Raw genomic sequence first — 20,404 nt, 5'->3', positions numbered from 1 at the left:
TGTTGCTACAATTGTTGTGGTCATGACTATCGCTGTGCTACCTTAGTCTGAAATTATTACTGCCTACAGATACCTCTGCCACCAGAAAGCTGAAGAACAGGCACCAAAGCTCTGAGTTGGGGATCTGTAGTCAAATCAAGATGTTACTCTATTGCTATTAGTTTTTGAAACCTGAGAGACCTGGATTTAGGCATTTTTTCAAAATACCTACAACCTGGTGAGAGTGGTCAAGTCTGCAACTCAAGAGAGGTGGTAACTACTTTATTTCCTTTTCTAATTGACAGAATCTTCTTTGTATCCAGAACTTTACATGAAAAGGAGTCTGGGGAAAATAGACTTAGCTTTCCAATGCTGGAAAATAGATAGAAGATGTGATAAAGTTTTGAAAAATTCAATTCAACTTTCTCCCACCATATTCCTATAAGACTACCCACACGAACACTTCAGTGATATTGTTTTACTGGGTACAACTCAAAGCCTTGCCATTAAATAGAGAATAAAACCCAAAATTTGCATTAGGTGGAAACTTTACTCCATAAACTTACCTAATCTCTTAAATTTCCTCTTCTCTTTATTACCTTTCAGTCACACCGACCTTTTCCCTTTTCTACCAATTCTAGGTTCTCTCTCCATACACTTGAAGACATTTTTCCTGTATTTTTCTACCAGATCTTTGTATGGTAAATAAATTAGATCAGGTGTTAGGTTTAATAACTATACCTATGAAAACTTTCATTTTACACCCCATTTTTAAGTAGTATCCTCCCCTACCCTACAATTCTAGTCACTATTTAGAATGTCATTTTATGTTATTTTGTTTTTCTTTCTTTCTCCTTTTTTTTTTTTTTGAGATAGAGTCTCACTATGTTGCCCTCTGTAGTGTGCTGTAGAGTCACAGCTCACAGCAATGTCCAACTCTTGGTCTTAAGTGATTCTCTTGCCTCAGCCTCCCTTGTAGCTGAGACTACTATAGACACCCTTCACAATGCCTGGCTTTTTGTTTGCTTGTTTGTTTGTTTAGCAGGTTGGGGTGGGGTTCGATCCCACCAGCCCTGATGAATGTGGCTTGCTCCCTAACTGCTGAGCTATGGGGTGCTGAGCCTATGTCATTTTCTTGACAGCAACTTTGTTATAAGAATGATAGCACTTGATTGTAGAAAACCAATAAAAATGAGGAAAGGTTAGAAGTTTCTTTAATGCAAAGACATTTTTTTAGCCTTTATGTACTAAGGAAGCTATATATGCAGAGCTGAGAACGGATCAGTCTGAGGGGTAAGCTTTGCAAGCCTTTAATCTCCAGCACATTCTGTGAGTGTTTACCTTTACTCAAGAATAAATGAAGGCAATCTAACAGTAGAAAAAATAGGCTGCAGGATTGCTTGAAATGCCTACCTGTTATACACCTAACCTGTGGCTCAATATTTTTACAGAAGCACTTTGCCAATTTTATTATTTATTATCTTTAAGAAAGGTTCTTTGTGTTTTGTGTACCTAGGTCTTTTACTACAATAGACCACATGTAATAGCCAGAGAGAAATAGATTTTATTCACAAATCTAAATATTTCACTTTATTATGAGTGTGTGTGTGTGTATATCTCTCCTCTTTCTCATTGGAAAGGAGGCAACAGTCTAACTCCCACAGATAGGTGTGTGTTTTTCACGCCTGACAGCTCTTGTAGCACGTGAGCATTATGTGGTCCTAAGGCCATTCACAAACTGCTTCCCACTATTCGTGTTGTTTTTCTCTTCTACTTTTCAGTGCTGGGGTAACAATTCATCTGGATCTTTTACATGAACTATAGACATACACACACACTGGAATGATAGAAAAAGATAGACCATATTAAAAAATAAAAGGAAACAGCCCTTCTAACTGATACTATTTACTAGTAACAGACAAAGTGGATTTTAAGATAAGAAGAACTAGTCAAGGTAAGAGAAAATATTTCATAGGTGTTAAGGAAGTCCATAAGCAAAAAATAATCTTGAACTAAGTCTCCCACTTTATACAAAACTTAACTCATAATAGATCATGGATTTACATGCAAAATTCAAATTTATAAAATATTAGAAAAATAAGGACATGGTCTTCATGATCTAGGGCTGAATAAAGAGTTCTCAGGCTCCACACCAAAGGCACTGGCCATAAAGAGAGAAATAAAATAATATGACTTCAAGAATATTTTTAATGAGACAAACTAAAAAACAGGAAAAAATATTTGAAAGTTGTGTATCTGGCAAGCCTTGTATCTAGAATATATAAAGAACTTTCAAAATCCAACAGCAAAAATAGACAAAAATCTAATTAGAAAATGGGCAGAAGACATGTAGAAATATTTCACTGAAGAGGCTTACACAGATGCCACATAAACAAATGCAAAGATAGTTAATATGATTAGACATTAGTAAAATGGGCCTTAAAACTACAGTAAGCTATCACTACACAGCTATCAAAATGACTAAAAGAATATTGCTAACAACAAATTCTGGTATGTATTCAAGGAAATTATATCACTCATACATTGTTGCATGAAATAATAAGATGGTATAGTTGCCTAGAAAACCATTTAGTAGTCTCCTAAATAACTAAAAATGCAACTATTATGCAATGTAGAAATTTACATTTTTTTCCCCTCCAAAATGAAAACTTGTGTTCACAGAAAAACCTGTACAAGAAGGTTTATAGCAGCTTTCTTTATATTACCATAACCTGGAAAAAAAAATCCAAATACCCTTCAATGGGTGTAAACAAATTGTCATGCATTTATACCACAGACTAACACTCAGATGTAATAAGGAAATGAACTACTGATAATGTACAATGACCTGGATAGAGACTCTAGAAACGTATGCTGAGTGATAAAGTGCAATCCCAAAGGCTGCATATTATATTACTCAGTTTGTGTAGTGTTCTTAAAATGATAAAATTATAGAAATAGAGAACAGATTAGTAATTGCCAGGGAAGAAGAGATGGATGAGGTCGAGAGAGAAAGCTGGATGTGTCCCGATGAGGGCAAGACAAAGGGCTCTTACGGTAAGGGAGTGTCCTGTGTCTTGATTATCAATGTCTACATTCTGGTCATGATACTGTGCTGATGTTGTAAGTTGTTTCCATTGAAGAAAACTAGGGGGAAGAACTGTGTGATGTCTCCGTATAATTTATTTCAACTTAATGTGAATATACAATTATCCCAATATAAAAACCTTAACTTTTAAAAGTGAGCATTTCTAAGCACACAGAAAAACAACACAAGTAGAAAAGATCTAAGAAACAATGTAGGGACAATCTATAAATATAAATACAGGACAATACTGGAGAAGACCTAAACAAATACTACATTTAAAAACGAGGACACTTGTACTAGACTGTTTATCGCAGCTCAATTTACAATCACCAAAATGTGGAAACAGCCTAAATGCCCACCAACCCAGGAATGGATTAACAAGCTGTGGTATATGTATACCATGGAATACTATTCAGCCATTAAAAAAAATGGAGACTTTACCTCCTTCGTATTAACCTGGATGGAAGTGGAAGACATTATTCTTAGTAAAGCATCACAAGAATGGAGAAGCATGAATCCTATGTACTCAATTTTGATATGAGGACAATTAATGACAATTATGGTTATGGGGGGGGGAAACAGAAAGAGGGAAGGAGGGAGGGGGGTAGGGCCTTGCTGTGTGTCACACTTTATGGGGGCAAGACATGATTGCAAGAGGGACTTTACCTAACAATTGCAATCAGTGTAACCTGGCTTATTGTACCCTCAATGAATCCCCAACAATAAAAATAAAATAAAATAAAAACGAGGAGATTCAATACTGTAAAGATAATCGTTTTTATCACATTGATTTTTGGAATCAAAGCAATAGCAATCAAAACTCCAGCACCAGTATTTTGAGAAAATTAAAAATATGATTCCAAAATGTATGTGGAAAGGCAAAGAAAAATAAAAGAATAGCCAAAGTAATCTTGAAAAAGAATTCCTTTATCTAAGGCCATTATTATGTGTTCAAGGCATATTATGAAATTACAGTAGTTAAGACATATCAGAGTTGCACCGGGAAGATGAAGAGGTCAGTAGAATAGAATAAAGATTTTAGAAGCAGACTTACTCAAATATGTGTGCTTGACTTATATGGCAAAGATTCTCACCCTAGTTTATTAAAGAAAATATGGCCTCTAAAATATATTCTGTTGGATCCTGTGCTTTATTAAAAGGGGAAAAAATAATCTTGACGCCTATCTCACATAATATTAAGAAGTAACAAAGTACACATTGAGCACTCCAGCTCAATATTCAAAATATGAAATGCTCCAAAAGCTAAAACTTTTTTGAGTACTGACATGATGCCACAAGTGAAAATTTTACACCTGACTCCCTGTGACAGGTTGCCGTTGGAACACAGTCAAGACCAGGCGTCCTCAAACTTTTTAAACAGGCGGCCAATTCACTGTCCCTCAGACTGTCAGAGGGCCAGACTATAGTTTAAAAAAAAAAAAAAAAAGCTATGAACAAATTCCTATGCACACTGCACGTATCTTATTTTGAAGTAAAAAACAAAATGAGAACAAATACAATTCACACCGCTTAATGTGGCCCACAGGCCGCAGTTTGAGGACGCCTGGTCAAGACTTTGTTTCATGCACAAAATTATTTAAAATATTGTATAAAATTACCGTTAGGCCATGTGCATAAGGAATATATGAAAGATATGTGAATTTGGTGTTTAGACTTGGGTTCCACATCCAAGATATCACATTATGAATATGTAAACATTCCAAAATGTGAAAAAATTGTAAATACTTTTGATCCTAAGCATTTTGAATAAGAGATATAGAACCTGTAACAATAAAACACAGGTATATTATAGACCTGAACATAAAAAGTCAAGCAAAAAATTGGGCAGTGCCTGTGGCTCAAGGAGTAAGGCGCCAGCCCCATATACCAGAGGTGGCAGGTTTAAACCCAGCCCCGGCTAAAAAACTGCAAAAAAAAAATCAAGGAAAAATGCATCTATCACAGGACAGAAAGATCAAAAGAAAATATTGATAAACTAGCATCAAAAGTAACATCTGCTCATTAAAGAAAGATAATGTATACATTAAAGAAAATGAAAAGGCAACCAGCACATTGGGGGAACATATTTTCAATTAATGTATCTGAAGATACATATGGTAGGAATTGTTTACAACTTCCTATAAATAACTAAGAAAATACCATCCATTCATATTTTTAAAAGGAGTAGAGAGATGACCAGCCACTTCAGAACATGTCCAGTATACATGCAAAAAGATGACTCTCAATCATCAAAAAACTGCCACTCTTAAACCACCACTTTAAATATAATGGCTCACGCTAGGCTAGCTAAGCACTCGGATAATACTGAAGTGTTAACAGGCACGGGGAACCATTCTCAAACACTGCTGGTGAACATTTTTGTCAATGTCTACGAAAACTCTGTTTCCTTCATATAACATAGTATTGCTGCAAGGGCAGAAAGGACCACAATGCCACATTGACTAATTATCATGTGCCAGCATCTTGGCCAAGAATCCTAAAACCTATAAAACTGGGAGCATTAGAGCTCTGATACTTGGGCATGAATTCTCAAGAAATTTGTCCTAAACAAGAAGTCTAAGGAAACAAGTATGGTTAAAAGCAAAACAGCCTGCTTTACCCAGATCTGCAAGATATTTCGCCTAAATTGTCCTCTGTCCACCCTTAAGGGTATCATATCAATTGTAGGCTATGTAAAGACACTGTCTCACAATTTTATGCAGCAAGGTCAGATATCTAAGCACCAACACTTCATCCTGGGTCCAAGATATAAAGAATCATGTACTACTAGTTCATTTATCAGTGTATTGACCAGGGTTATTATTGATTTTATTTTTGCACACACTGCTGGGTTTAATTATTAAGATCATCATTGAATTAGTGATGATAATGTAAAAGGAAGAATATTTCTTTTAAAATATATTTCATGTATACATACATATTATATATTAAAGCATTTTTCAATCAAAATAAAATTAGAAGCAGCTGATTAATAAATGAATGAACTTCCGTGTGCCTCTAACTTTAAAGTGAAACACAGCAATGAAATGTTTTGTTGGTATGTAATAACTATACCAACAATGAAGAGTTGGGGATAATCACTGGAAATAGGATAAAAAGTAGCAATAAAGTATTAACAGGTAAGTTTTTCCATGTTGTATGATACAGTGGAAGTGTTGACTATATAACAGGCAATATGAAAATGGAAGTGCATTTTCCCTAGCAGAATTTATGAAGCAGGCTCTGTTAATTCACTTTCTCACTGAAGTATTTTCTAAATCAATAAAATGTTTTTAAAAATGAAAGTATATTAACACTAAGCGCCATTAGAAAATCTAGAATACACATGTAATCTACTTCATAAAAGATTCTGTTCGTTCTGAAACTCACTTCAATGCTTAGAAAAATGAAATTTCTTCAGAAGGCACATTTACTACCACATGCAATCTGTAGTATTGAAGCGGTAATGTTTTAGGTAAAATCCATTAATGCCTCATTACATAGAAGCTTCTTTTAGAAAAGCTAATCCCTCTCAGAATGCACCAATAGAACACAGAAAACTTCATTTTCAGTATCAACCACTACACAAAGTTGCCAAACTTAACGTAAGTTTTCATTATCAGCTTAATCAATTTTTGAAAAAAAAGAAGCTAATTGCCAACTTTGTGGCCAAATCTTAATGGCAACAAAATATAGAATGATTTTAAGAACTGAAAAGTGATCTATTAACTCTCAAAAAGACATTAGCTTTTCACTCTTACTGTTAATTATTCTGGCAGAAAAGAATTCACATAAAATACACTTGGGGAAAGCCATAAATCAAATATTGAATGAAATGACAAAGAATTTATATCGCTTTTCAAATGAAAAGACAGATAATGACCTATTATGAAGGACATTAAATAGCTTCTTCTATAACCCTACAAAAATTGATTTGAACATGGAACCATCTTCCATTATCTCCTCCTTACAATATTTTTTGGATGCTGAACTTCTATTCAGAAGAAAAAGTGAGAATTTTCCAAAGCATTAATTTTAAAAATGAATTTATTTCTTTTATTCATTCAATGTCTATTTAAAGAAAAGTTATTAATTACCTTCTGTTAATCTGGATACATTTGATTGCGAAGAACAGAATACCATCACCAATTAATTCATTATAAAAAGATAATTTATCTTGCCTGAATTCTAAAATCCAAATAAATAATACCACCAGGGTTACTTTCTCTTTCATTTGCTTAGCTTTGCTTGCCTTCACTTATCTTTGCCTAGTCATCTCATTTCTTTCTTCTGCAAATAGATAACATCTACTTGCTGGTAAAGGTGGCCTTCCAATAGTTCCAGACTTCATACATAACAACCCCCCCAAAAGAGAAATACTACATGCTAACTGACATGGTCAGAAAATTCTAAATAATGGGACAATTCAGACTATATGCCTGCACTCCAGGTCGAAGATCAATGAATGATAATCCCATCAGCACCATAGGTAATGGAGAAGTTATCTAAAGGAAACACAGTGATATTTTTTATCAAAAAGAGATGGGAAACCATGATAAGTAGACAGATCAAATGAATAAAAAAAATCCAACACAGTCAACTACAATTTTTATGTCTAAATATTTACAACTTCTATACACGCAAATCACATAGCCTCCTATTAGGTATCTAGAAAGTACATAGTTAATGCACTTCTTACAGAGTAGGTGTTTATAACTTCATTTTGTTGATACAAAATGATAAATAAACAATCATAATTATCAAGGAAAATACCTAAAAGAACAAATTAATGAAATAATACTTAAAAATTATTCTCATTTATAATTTTCAAGTTATTTTTCTTGATTATCATATTTTAATAATATTGTTATCAAATAAAAGTTATTCATACAAGATATATCAAAATGATTGATATATCAAAATGGTGGAATTCTGGAAAAAATAACATGTACCAAGAAATGTTAAAAATGAGAGATAGTTGTAACCTATCTCAGGTTATGAATCATTGTCCAAAATGTTGGAATTTGGGAGCTCATGTTAATTCTGAACTTTTTTCTTCCTTAAATCCCACACGATTTTGTCCTTGACACAACCAACATGTTCAAAGTTGTACTCTCTCAGTAGTCTAGCCCTCTTTGTTATCTTTCAAAGTAGCTGGTACCATCCCTTGTACATGGTAATACATGCTCTAAAATGATAGGATTCTAGGTATCAGTGATTCTCCAAGTATGAACCAGGAGCTGTTGGGTTTTTTGGGACACTTGCATGAGGTCCACAATGTCAAAACTGTTTTCACAGTAATATAAAATTTTAAAAGTTGATTGACCTGACTTTAGAGTCTGCATTATAGCTAACTTTTAGAAGAAACCATTTGTTACATTTTAGTGTAGTTATCAGAGAAAAATTCCATAACTATCTGAAAAGACCATTAAAATGCCTCTCCCTTTCCAACTACATGTCTATGGGAGACAGATATGTATGCGCTTTAATCTTAACATTATCTAGCAAGACAGTGACTGGAGATGCACTTACAAAGCCAAGTTCACAGAGACATGAAAGAGATTTGCAAAAATATCAAACAAGGCCACTCTTTTTAATATACTTTTTGTTTTAAAAATATGGTTATTAGTTACACAAATGTTATATATGCTATAGTGTTTAATTTTTTAATTTTGCATAATCTTTATACCATATTTATAATTTTTGTTTTAATTTGAATACAGAAAATATCAATAGACAAAAACAAAAGGTCGTTGGTGTCCCTCAGTAATTTTTAAAAGCATTCAATGGTTCCTGATCAAAAAGTTTGAGAACCATTGCTGTATGCAAATGTAGATGATGTATTTAGCCAAATACGATTCTGTACAACCAACTGAACTTATTTTACTAAAAGGCAAAATTCTTGTCAACATGAGCTGAGCAATGTCCATGAGACAGATGCTAAAGATTAGGACTGCTATTAGAACACTGCCTAGTTCAGAGTATGAAGATCATATTCTCTCCCCCAGAATGAAGGGGAAAAAGTTTAAACTTCCTGAAAGCATTTTCTTTTGCACAGTTGAAAACAGAGCTTGAAAAACACTCAAAATTTCTGTTCCTACAGAGCTTATATGTGTATTGTTGGTCAGATAAATGCAGGTAAATAAAATGAACAAGATAATTTCAGGTTGTGATAAATGTTACTGCAAAAAAAAATGAAACCAAGAAAAAGCTTACAAAAAACTTGCAAAGAGTACTTTAGAACTTAAATAAGATAAGGGAAGTTCTCTTAGACGGAAATTTTGAACTGAGACTTGAATGACAAAAAGAAAGCAGATAGTGATGGGTACTGGAAAAAAAAAATTAAGACCTTGTTTTTGGATATGTTAAGTTTGAGTTGAATGTAAGACATCCAAGTGAAAATTTTGAGTGAGCAGCTTTATAGAAAAGTTCGTAGTTCTAGGGTAACTTAGAAAGTTGTACTCTGCTGTGAATCCACAATCTAACAGTGTTTAATTGATTATAAACACTATTGACTGAATAGGTAAGTTAATGGAGCATCTATTTCCCTGACTCTTAATTTTTCTATTTGTGTAATCTTATGTTTAATAAATTCATTATTAACTATCTTTCATTCTTGTTTCATATGAAGAAAAATGATAACCTAACCAGAAAGTCTGAGCATCTAACTTGTAGAAATCTCCTTAAACAAATTCTTAAATTAAAGTATTTCATAAAAATTGAGACGTTATTACTACTTACCTACTACACAAAAATCTTTGGAATAGCTAAGAAAATGTACATTTCTCGTACTGAACCTGCATATCCTTCCATAATAGGGTGGTTATGATATGGGCATAAGTATTCATTTTTGTGTTCATTCATTCATGTATTCACTTATTCTTTCATTTTTGGCAGACCTTGTTCCGTCTTTACTCTGACTCAGGCGATTTGCACAGGTAAGGGCAATGTCTGTTTCTGACTTATAGGCCAGTGCTGGACTCCAGACATATTTCAAAAATGGTAACCAACACTTTGGAGCTAAGAGAATAGCAATCACTGAGAGTCTTAGGGCAACAGAGAATGTAATGTTCTAGGAATTTCCTGGAAAAATCAGGAAATGTTTTATAATATTTTAAATAAAATTTAAAATAGAAGGTGAAAAAGTTTAATCCAAGCGAGAACAACATCATATCCTCTAATGGAGATATTATAAAAAAAATTGTAATATTTTTAAAAATAAACTGAAAAAATTGGTGGAAGAAAAGAAGGTAGGAAAATAGAGACAGAGAAAAGGATAAGAAAGTTAAAAAATTCAAGTGAACCCTTTGAACTGAGGCAGCGACAGTTGGGATAAAGATAGGCTTCCAATTATCAGACTTCGAACTTCGAGAACAGATAGTATCAGTCACCTGGCAGTGTTCAGTATAAAATGAGAGAGAGACATTCCAACTGGGAATGTCTAGTTGAATGGGCAAATCTGAAGGGAGGGTGAGATTTCATCTTTAAAGCATCATTGTATCAGTTTGAGATATAACCATGAATATCTCAAAAGTAAAGAGTGACAAAAAAATACACACAATGTTTAGGTAGAAGAAAAAGAGCACATGTAAAACAAACAAACCCAAACTGAGACAACAGGAAGACACTGTCACGAAAACCAAAGGAGGAGGGTGTGCTAAGGAGAGATGAATTAATAATGCCTGGATGACAAAGTTATAAGTTAAAAAGTATAACATTTGATATAAAGTTTGCTACAGTGATCCAAGATAAAGGAAAAGAAATAGTAATTGTCTTGCCATCATTCCTCACCAATGTTCAGAATTTTGCTACAATAGTGTTGATTTTTGAAAAATATAATTCAAGAGAAAGCTCTTTGGGGAAGATTTGAAAGAGAGTTGAAATACTTTAAGATTTGGCACAATAGAAGATTAAAGAAAGTAGTGCTCTTCAGTCTAAAGAAAGAATAACTTAATGTAGTTCTTCGAGTAGTCCTCACTTACATGGAGGACTCTCGAATGGAGAGTCTCCTCTGGAACAAACGCTTGGAAGTCAAGAAGTTGACACCAGACTATTTCACTAGGAAATGCTGTATTTTAATTTAGAAGAACAGAACAAGTTTGTGATGTAGAAAAGGGATTATGTATTTGGTCTTGCTTGTGTAGGGAAACAGTAAAGAGAAGTCAGAGAGAAACATATTATGTCCCGAAAGGAACATCAGTGTTTAATTGAGGAAAATAATGTCTCACTGAAACATTTTTGTAAGTTTTATATTCAGAAAAATATACTGACATGATTGTGTTTGCAGACTACTTAAATATAGCATTTTATGAAGATTAAACAGTTTTTGCTTCCAGATAATACATGTGTAGAACTGTTATTTTATTATTTCCTCTAGGTTTCAATAGTGGATGCAGTTTTTTCAATTTCTAGAATGGGTATGGCAAGCAGAGGAAGCTCTCGCTTTTCAACCTCAATGGCTTCTGAACCTGGAACGGAATATAATCATGAGAATTATTCTTTAATATTTTTTAGCTACTGTATCTCTGTATTCTGGGTTGTACCTGAAGGTTGAAGGTATAATTTAGTAACAAGAGAAAATATGAACCTGTAATTTTTGTAATCCAAGAAAATAAGGTAAATTTAAATTATCTTTATAATTCTGATTTATCATGTATTATTATTGATCCCTTTAGTGTAAAACTAGAAAAAAAAATGTTTGCTTAGGTATACATAAAAACAATCTTGACTTTGAATGGTAGAATAGTATATTTTAGGAAGACATGATTGACCTTTCAAAGCTAATGGTTTATGATTTATTCTTTTACCTCCTTCCATAAAAATGGACTTTAGGAGAATGACAGATACTTAAAAGAAATTGAGGGTCTTTTTTTCCTGGCTACATTTACGATGGTCTTTCTATGCTTCTAAGAAGGAAAAAGATCTCTTTAAGGACGGTGATCTTTGGTATACATTTAGCTATTATTGATTGTATTGTACTATAGTTGAAGTAACTAAACCTTCAGCTGATGGCAAATGGAAGTAAAATGTCTGATTATTTCACTTTGAATTTCAAAAGGCACACAGTCAAGTTTAAACTTAGCCAGCTAAAAATAAAATAATGGAAAAAGGTGTTGTCAGCTAACTCAACAAAAATAGAAATGTTTTCATTACTTCAAAAATAATGAAAATATATTTTAGTAAAGAAGAAATCAACACTCCATTTCCCAATATTATTTTGGAAACAGATCTTAAAATGATAATGTAAAAGAAGACCAGATGGAAAACACAGGAAGAAAAAATTAAACTTTGTGATATAACCTGAAAACAAACTCCATGTTTTATAATTAATTACATAAACATTTACCCAAGATCTTTTTATTAGGGCTTATTGGAAAGAAATTAAAGTATCCATGTGCAAATGAACATATGTGTGTTTATATGTATACACATAATGCACATATACACATATAGTATAAAATGTATTTATATATGTATTATACATCTATTGTTATATATTAATTAATGTGTGTATATATGTTTGTGGGTGTGTATAGGTATATATATGCTTTAAATATGTCTTGGTTTCCATAGAGTGAACTTGAAAATAGAAACCATTTAGTAGATTTGTAGATCTTGTAAAAAAAAAATTACAAAGTCTTTTGATCTTATAACACATAGTAAATTATGGTATATTATGAACAGCTTTACATTTTGACTAAGAGAGAAATTACTGCAAGTATGCTCCTCATGGAAACATGTGCTTTGTATTTTAAAAAGAACTGCAGAGAACAACTGCAAAGAAAACCCCATACACAAACTGAGGGAGGGTGTAGCACTAGTTGCAATTAGGCATATTGCTTTTGGAATTAATAGGGCTAATATTGTACAATATGACAAAAATTGAACATCATCTAAATTAGGAATATGCATCATATATTTGATTTCATATTTTGGTTAAACAGTCCATTTACCCTAATTTTAGTGTCCAATTTTAAAAATCAGTGTAAGTTTTTAAATCAAATACTATTGAAAGAAGTTATGTGTAAAAATTTCACAGTTGTGCAATGTCAAATATAATCAGAATGCCACAGTTAAAAATAAGCAGAAAATTAATTAAATTATTTTGATAATTGAGACCGATATACAAATATATTTTTTTCTTTATTACTTGTAAAACAAAAAGCATATATGAAAGGGGGAATCATGGAATTGAGAAAATTGACAATTAAAAGTAGGCTTTTAGGCTCAGCAACTGTAGCATAGTGATTATCGCGCCAGGCACATGCCCCAAGACTGGCAGGTGAGAGCCCAGCCCAGGCCTGCTAAAAACAACAATGACAACGCCACCCACTGGGCATTGTGGTGGGTGCCTGCAGTCCCAGCTACTTGGGAGGCTAAGGCAAAAGAACCCCTTGAACCCAAGAGTTTGAGGTTGCTGTGAGCTGTGACATTACAGCACTCTAGAGGGAAACGTAGTGAGATTCTGTCTCAAAAAAAAAAAGTAGGCTTTTATGATTTTAAATAATATGATTAATCCTAGAGAAATCTATGTTGAAGAAGATGGCTATCAGTCATGAGATGCTTTTAACCTATTAACGTAAGTTCCTGTGAATAAAATTTAAGGTATTTGTGAAAAAAGAAAGCCCAGGGCATTTTGACATATATTTATATAGTGTTAATTATAATCCATTCATTAAAAAATAAGAGGCTTTGTATTAACCTAGAACTATGCAGCGTGCTTAGGATAAAGAAGTACATAAAATGTAGTTCATTAATTTGAAGAACTGAACTCCATGCAGGAGGTAGGCATTGTAATAAAGCCTTTGTGTTCATGAATCCATCATCTATCAGATATGTTTCCCAATTCTCTCAGGCTGTAATAGCCTATCTTTATTCCTCAGATCCATGACTTCCCAACCTTGGTTGTCTGTACTTGACATTTCTTCGGCCTGGGATGTTTGACATGGCTGGCTACTTCAACCATAGTTTGGGCATAGACTGCTAGTTACCTATATTAACTATATTACTGATTATAATATGCAGCATGCCTTTTTTTCTTTTTGTTTAAAATTTTGTTTGGAAGAAAAGATTAAATTTATTCAAAGCCAAATACAACAATAGTAGTCTACAATTTCTTAAACTCCTTTGCTATTAGAGCACACATACTTCCCATTTGTGAGGATATGAATTAAACAAAATCCACTGGACACTTCTTTGGGAAAGCTTTTGCTTTTCTAAAAACAGACAAAATGTTACTATCCCTTAGTTCTTTCTGCTTTGAACAGAGTTGGAAAAAAATATGGCAGCATATTATGCAAAAAAGTGAAGGAAGCCCCTATCAGGATGAAGAAATTTTGGTGAAAGAGACCAGGCATATTAAGGAGGCTTATGGGTAGAATTTATGTTTTAGAGATAAATTCTAAGAAAAATGAAAAAAATTTCAGAAGATGAAACACTTTTTGTGGGACAATGAAATTCATTTTATTCACTGTGATTATAAAGTGACTACAGAACAATAAGGTACTATATATAGTGATTACCAGTAGGAAGTAGTTATTTCTAAAGTATTACTCAGATAAATTGTCACATCTGAAGATATAAACATACGAGTATTTCTTGAAATCACAGGGTAATAGCTGGGCATTGTGGTGGGCGCCTGTAGTCCCAGCTACTCGGGAGGCTGAGGCAAGAGAATCGCTTAAGCCCAGGATTTGGAGGTTGCTGTGAGCTGTGTGAGGCCACGGCCCTCTACCGAGGGCCATAAAGTGAGACTCTGTCTCTACAAAAAAAAAAAAGAAATCACAGGGTAAATAATTATATGCTATCCTATAGACAGAGTATAATGAGTGGGATAAAAAGATGTTCAGGAAGTTTGGGAAGCTCAATGCTAAATGGGCAAGATTGGAGAGAGAGAGAAGACATATGGAGAAATACATTCAAAGATCAAAGAAAATCAGGAAAAAAGTCCTGAAATATAATTAACAGGGTAGTTACTTATCTGATGATAACATGTTTAAGTGCTAACTGTATATCAAGTTAAAAGACAAACTCAAAATTCAGATAGATTTAGAAATTGAGCTCTCTACTCTCTTAGAATAATTGAAAAATTTATATTTCATAAAAAATTTTCTACTGTAAGTATGTGCATAGAGAACTTTCTGCTTTTTGCAAATGAATAGCAGAAAAAAGAGGAAGGGTCTGTATTAGTGCGTGATAATGCATATACTGCACTCTGATAAATGTGGTAACAGAACCAAATATAATTTAATGTAGGAAAACAAGAGATTTACTGCTTCTGGTAGACAAATGTGAAGTACGTTATGCCTACACACAACTTATTGAATATGACTATCTAGTACAATATAACAGAATATAACTTCTTAGTGCATATAACTCCATCAAGAACAGCCTACCCATTTTCAAGTTACTATTTCCAGTTATTTTAAAAATCTAAAATGACAAACAACTACTAGTGAATATCATTGACATGGAAGCAGTAGGTCACACCACTCTCTCAATATGAGAAAAACATCCTTTTATTTATTGAGGGATATTTCTTTTATTTGAGACAAAGTCTCACTTTATTGCCCTCAGTAGAGTTCCATGGCATCACAGCAACCTCCACCTCCTGGGTTTAGGCGATTCTCTTGCCTTAGCCTCCCTAGTAGCTGGGACAATAGGCCCCAGCCACAACGCCCTGCTATTTTTTTGTTGTAGTTTGGCCAGAGCTGGATTTGAACCCACCAACCTCCGTATATGGAGCCAGCACCCAACTCACTGAGCCACAGGCGCTGCTCCTATTAAGGAATATTTCTAACTTAGAGTTACACAGCCATAGCTGAGTTTGTACCTCAACATTACATGGTAGAGTATGTCATGCACACCTCGTGTGTGGTGTCTTGCTGAGTGCCATTCATTATTGTTGCTGCATGTTTTTGTGTGCCATAGGACATGAAACATTAACAAATGCCACTCAGCATGACACCACACATTGACACAAACACAGTTGCAAGACAAAGATATATCAAAGTTATTAAACCTTACAAATTGTTTGTATGGTGCTGCCAATGTACCCATGCAGCAACATGGTAAATTTGTGAATGTAATAGTCAGACTGTGGATGATGCCAGCTCTGATAGCCATTCCAGAAGAAGAGTTCCAGAATTGCTTTGAAGAGTGGACAAGGCCACAGTACACAGTAGCACAGTACACAGCTTCCCCAGGGAAGTACATTGAAGTTGACTGTAGTGATATTCAGCAATGAGGTATGTGGTACTTTTTCTAGAGGGTTGTGAACTTAATTGTTTGACCTCAAATTTAATGGAAGTTCTCATAAGAAATACATATAATATTAACATAAACCCTCTGCTCTGTTTTTTCTACAAAAAATATTTGATACTTTTTTTTTTTTTTTTTTATAGAGACAGAGTCTCACTCTATGGCCCTCGGTAGAGTGCCGTGGCCTCACACAGCTCACAGCAGCCTCCAACTCCTGGGCTTAAGTGATTCTCTTGCCTCAGCCTCCCGAGTAGCTGGGACTACAGGCACCCGCCACAACGCCCGGCTAGTATTTGATACATTTTTAACAAAGCATACTTAATAAAAATATTAGTTTGAAAGGAAACAAATTTATTAATCTGGAGGTGAAAGTTCTATTTCTCACTCAAAGCCTTGTATGTAATGGATTTGACTTCATGAAGTGATGTCACTTAAGTTGTCCTTGTAATATGTTACATATTTGATTGCCAAGAATGAGTAGTTGCTGTAAGGTCTGAAAATGTAAGAAAATTGGTGGATATGAAATGACAAAGATAATATTAGAAACATTTTTAAAAAGATTTCAGTAGACTTTCTTGTCTAACACAAAATTTGTTCTATAATTCATGAGATGGATAAAAATACTTTTATAGCAAATAATAATGATACTAAAGTTATATTGTTTAAAGTGTGTTAGTCAAATCACTTTGATGGCTTCTGTGCAATATACAAACACATAAGAGAAATCTATCACACCACCCGCAAATCAAAGAGTTTACCAGGGATTATTTTTTTAACATTTATAAATACTATTAATGCTTATCTTCTTTTGATAGAAAAAGAAAGTTAGCATTCTTTTGCTATTTATTAGGTTACTCATAATTTGCTCCATTTGAGACCTTTTTCAAACTTGAAAGATAATTTTTCTACTGTGGAGCTCAGAAAAAAAACCAAACCAGAGAACACGCTTAAGAAACATATATTCTGTAGTTTTTATGAAATAGTAAGTAATAAGCACACTATCCCTTGCTGTAGAGAGAAGAGTGTCTTCTTCGGTGGCCAGGTACAAGAGGTATATTGTAAATACAAAAAGATGTATTATTTCTTTAATGCATAATTGAATAAAGGAGAGAGCTTTTTGCATCTTCTTTGATCATTTTTCTAGTGCCAAAAAGATGATGGCTTACTGACCATGGTAGTTGCCTGACAGTGACATTGACAGAGTGATGGTTCAGTGCTTACTGCTCGTAAATAAGACAGTAATTCTCTTAGAAACTTAGTTTTGCAGCTTAACTTCCAAAAGGTTTCCTAAAATCTTAAGCTAAAATCTCTCTTTTTGAAATCCTAACTAGGATTTTGTGAGCCATTTAATAACATGTAATTAATTCTTTCCTTCTTAAAATCCCCCGAAGCTATTTTTTTCATTTCACTGTTCTTTGACCAATAGTGTTGGTTTCAAGAATTAAATGTAATGTCAACTGTTTTACACAGTGATTGTGAGATAGCCAAGGTTCAGCAAAAGTTCAGGAGTAACATGATTATATAGAAGTCCTCATATATATGAGCCACATATGAGACATCAGCTATAGCTAAGCAACTGTGGATAGAATATACTTTTGAGAAAAGTTAAAAACAAAGTAAATTCCTAGAAATTTTGAGATACTTTCTGGCTATCTCTTATAAGTCCTCCTGTAATTTACTTTGATCTCAGAACATTTACCTTATTTGTCTCTTTACATCTGAAGTTGCTGACACCATTATGCCTAACTGATAACTCAGAATATTAAAACTCATTCATGATCACTTGCTGTAAAATAGAGTATGGAACATAAAATATACCGGATGATTGAATGAAGGAATGAAACTTCTCTTTGGATGTACTGCAAGCTTATTTACCTAAGTTTTGAATTCAAGTCAGAAAGAATTTTACTGTATTTCATTTGATATAAGGAGAAAGTGAATTTTCCAGGCCAGTTGAAGACACTGCACTCCTAATAAGTTCAGATAATAGTAATACTCACAATTATGGAAAACTTGCACATAAAGACAATGTTACAATATGAGTTTCTGAACACCAGGACTTTCTTACCCATTGAATGTCATGGTCTTAGCTCAGGGCCTGTGGTGGTAGCTCACTTAAAAAAATCATTATTGCTGCCATCATCAATGTCAAAGCAATAGCAAAACATGTACTAGTTATTGTCAATTTATAATTTGTTCATATAAGAATGCTTGAGGAAAGGTATTTCAAAGCGAAATTTACTCAGAACTAAGGCTCAAACAAATTACCCACAGATACAAACTTAAAAATTTGCAAAGCCAAAAGTTGAACCATAGATTTGTCTAAAACAAATCTTAAGGTGTGAGTTACAAAATTCACCTTTAGTGTGAAGTATTGTTTTTTTTTTTTTGGTTAATACTATTAGTTTTGTTTTTTTTTCCTTTTTTTTTTTTTTTTTCTTTTTTATTGTTGGGGATTCATTGAGGGTACAATAAGCCAGGTTACACTGATTGCAATTGTTAGGTAAAGTCCCTCTTGCAATCATGTCTTGCCCCCATAAAGTGTGACACACACCAAGGCCCCACCCACCTCCCTCCTTCCCTCTTTCTGTTTCCCCCCCATAACCATAATTGTCATTAATTGTCCTCATATCAAAATTGAGTACATAGGATTCATGCTTCTCCATTCTTGTGATGCTTTACTAAGAATAATGTCTTCCACTTCCATCCAGGTTAATGCGAAGGATGTAAAGTCTCCATTTTTTTTAATGGCTGAATAGTATTCCATGGTATACATATACCACAGCTTGTTAATCCATTCCTGGGTTGGTGGGCATTTAGGCTGTTTCCACATTTTGGTGATTGTAAATTGAGCTGCAATAAACAGTCTAGTACAAGTGTCCTTATGATAAAAGGATTTTTTTCCTTCTGGGTAGATGCCCAGTAATGGGATTGCAGGATCAAATGGGAGGTCTAGGTTGAGTGCTTTGAGGTTTCTCCATACTTCCTTCCAGAAAGGTTGTACTAGTTTGCAATTCCACCAGCAGTGTAAAAGTGTTCCCTTCTCTCCACATCCACGCTAGCATCTGCAGTTTTGAGATTTTGTGATGTGGGCCATTCACACTGGGGTTAGATGATACCTCAGGGATGTTTTGATTTGCATTTCTCTAATATATAGAGATGATGAACATTTTTTCATGTGTTTGTTAGCCATTCGTCCGTCATCTTTAGAGAAAGTTCTATTCATGTATCTTGCCCTTTGATATATGGGATTGTTGGCTTTTTTCCTGTGGATTAATTTGAGTTCTCTATAGATCCTAGTTATCAAGCTTTTGTCTGATTGAAAATATGCAAATATCCTTTCCCATTGTGTAGGTTGTCTCTTTGCTTTGGTTATTGTCTCCTTAGCTGTACAGAAGCTTTTCAGTTTCATGAAGTCCCATTTGTTTATTTTTGTTGTTGTTGCAATTGCCATGGCAGTCTTCTTCATGAAGCCTTTCCCCAGGCCAATATCTTCCAGTGTTTTTCCTATGCTTTCTTGGAGGATTTTTATTGTTTCATGCCTTAAATTTAAGTCCTTTATCCATCTTGAATCAATTTTTGTGAGTGGGGAAAGGTGTGGGTCCAGTTTCAGTCTTTTACATGTAGACATCCAGTTCTCCCAACACCATTTATTGAATAGGGAGTCTTTCCCCCGAGGTATGTTCTTGTTTGGTTTATCAAAGATTAGGTGCTTGTAAAATGTTAGTTTCATTTCTTGGTTTTCAATTCGATTCCAAGTGTCTATGTCTCTGTTTTTGTACCAGTACCATGCTGCCTTGAGCACTATGGCTTTGTAGTACAGACTAAAATCTGGTATGCTGATGCTCCCAGCTTTATTTTTGTTACAGAGAACTGCCTTAGCTATACAGGTTTTTTTCCGGTTCCATACAAAACGCAGAATTATTTTTTCCAAATCTTGAAAGTACGATGTTGGTATTTTGATAGGAATGGCATTGAATAGGTAGATTGCTTTGGGAAGTATAGACATTTTAACAATGTTGATTCTTCCCATCCATGAGCATGGTATGTTCTTCCATTTGTTAATATCCTCTGCTA

The sequence above is a fragment of the Nycticebus coucang genome, chromosome 1, assembly GCF_027406575.1.
Source record: "Nycticebus coucang isolate mNycCou1 chromosome 1, mNycCou1.pri, whole genome shotgun sequence".
Lineage (NCBI taxonomy): Eukaryota > Metazoa > Chordata > Mammalia > Primates > Lorisidae > Nycticebus > Nycticebus coucang.
The sequence above is the reverse complement of the archived record's forward strand: the minus strand, read 5'-3'. Positions refer to the sequence as shown.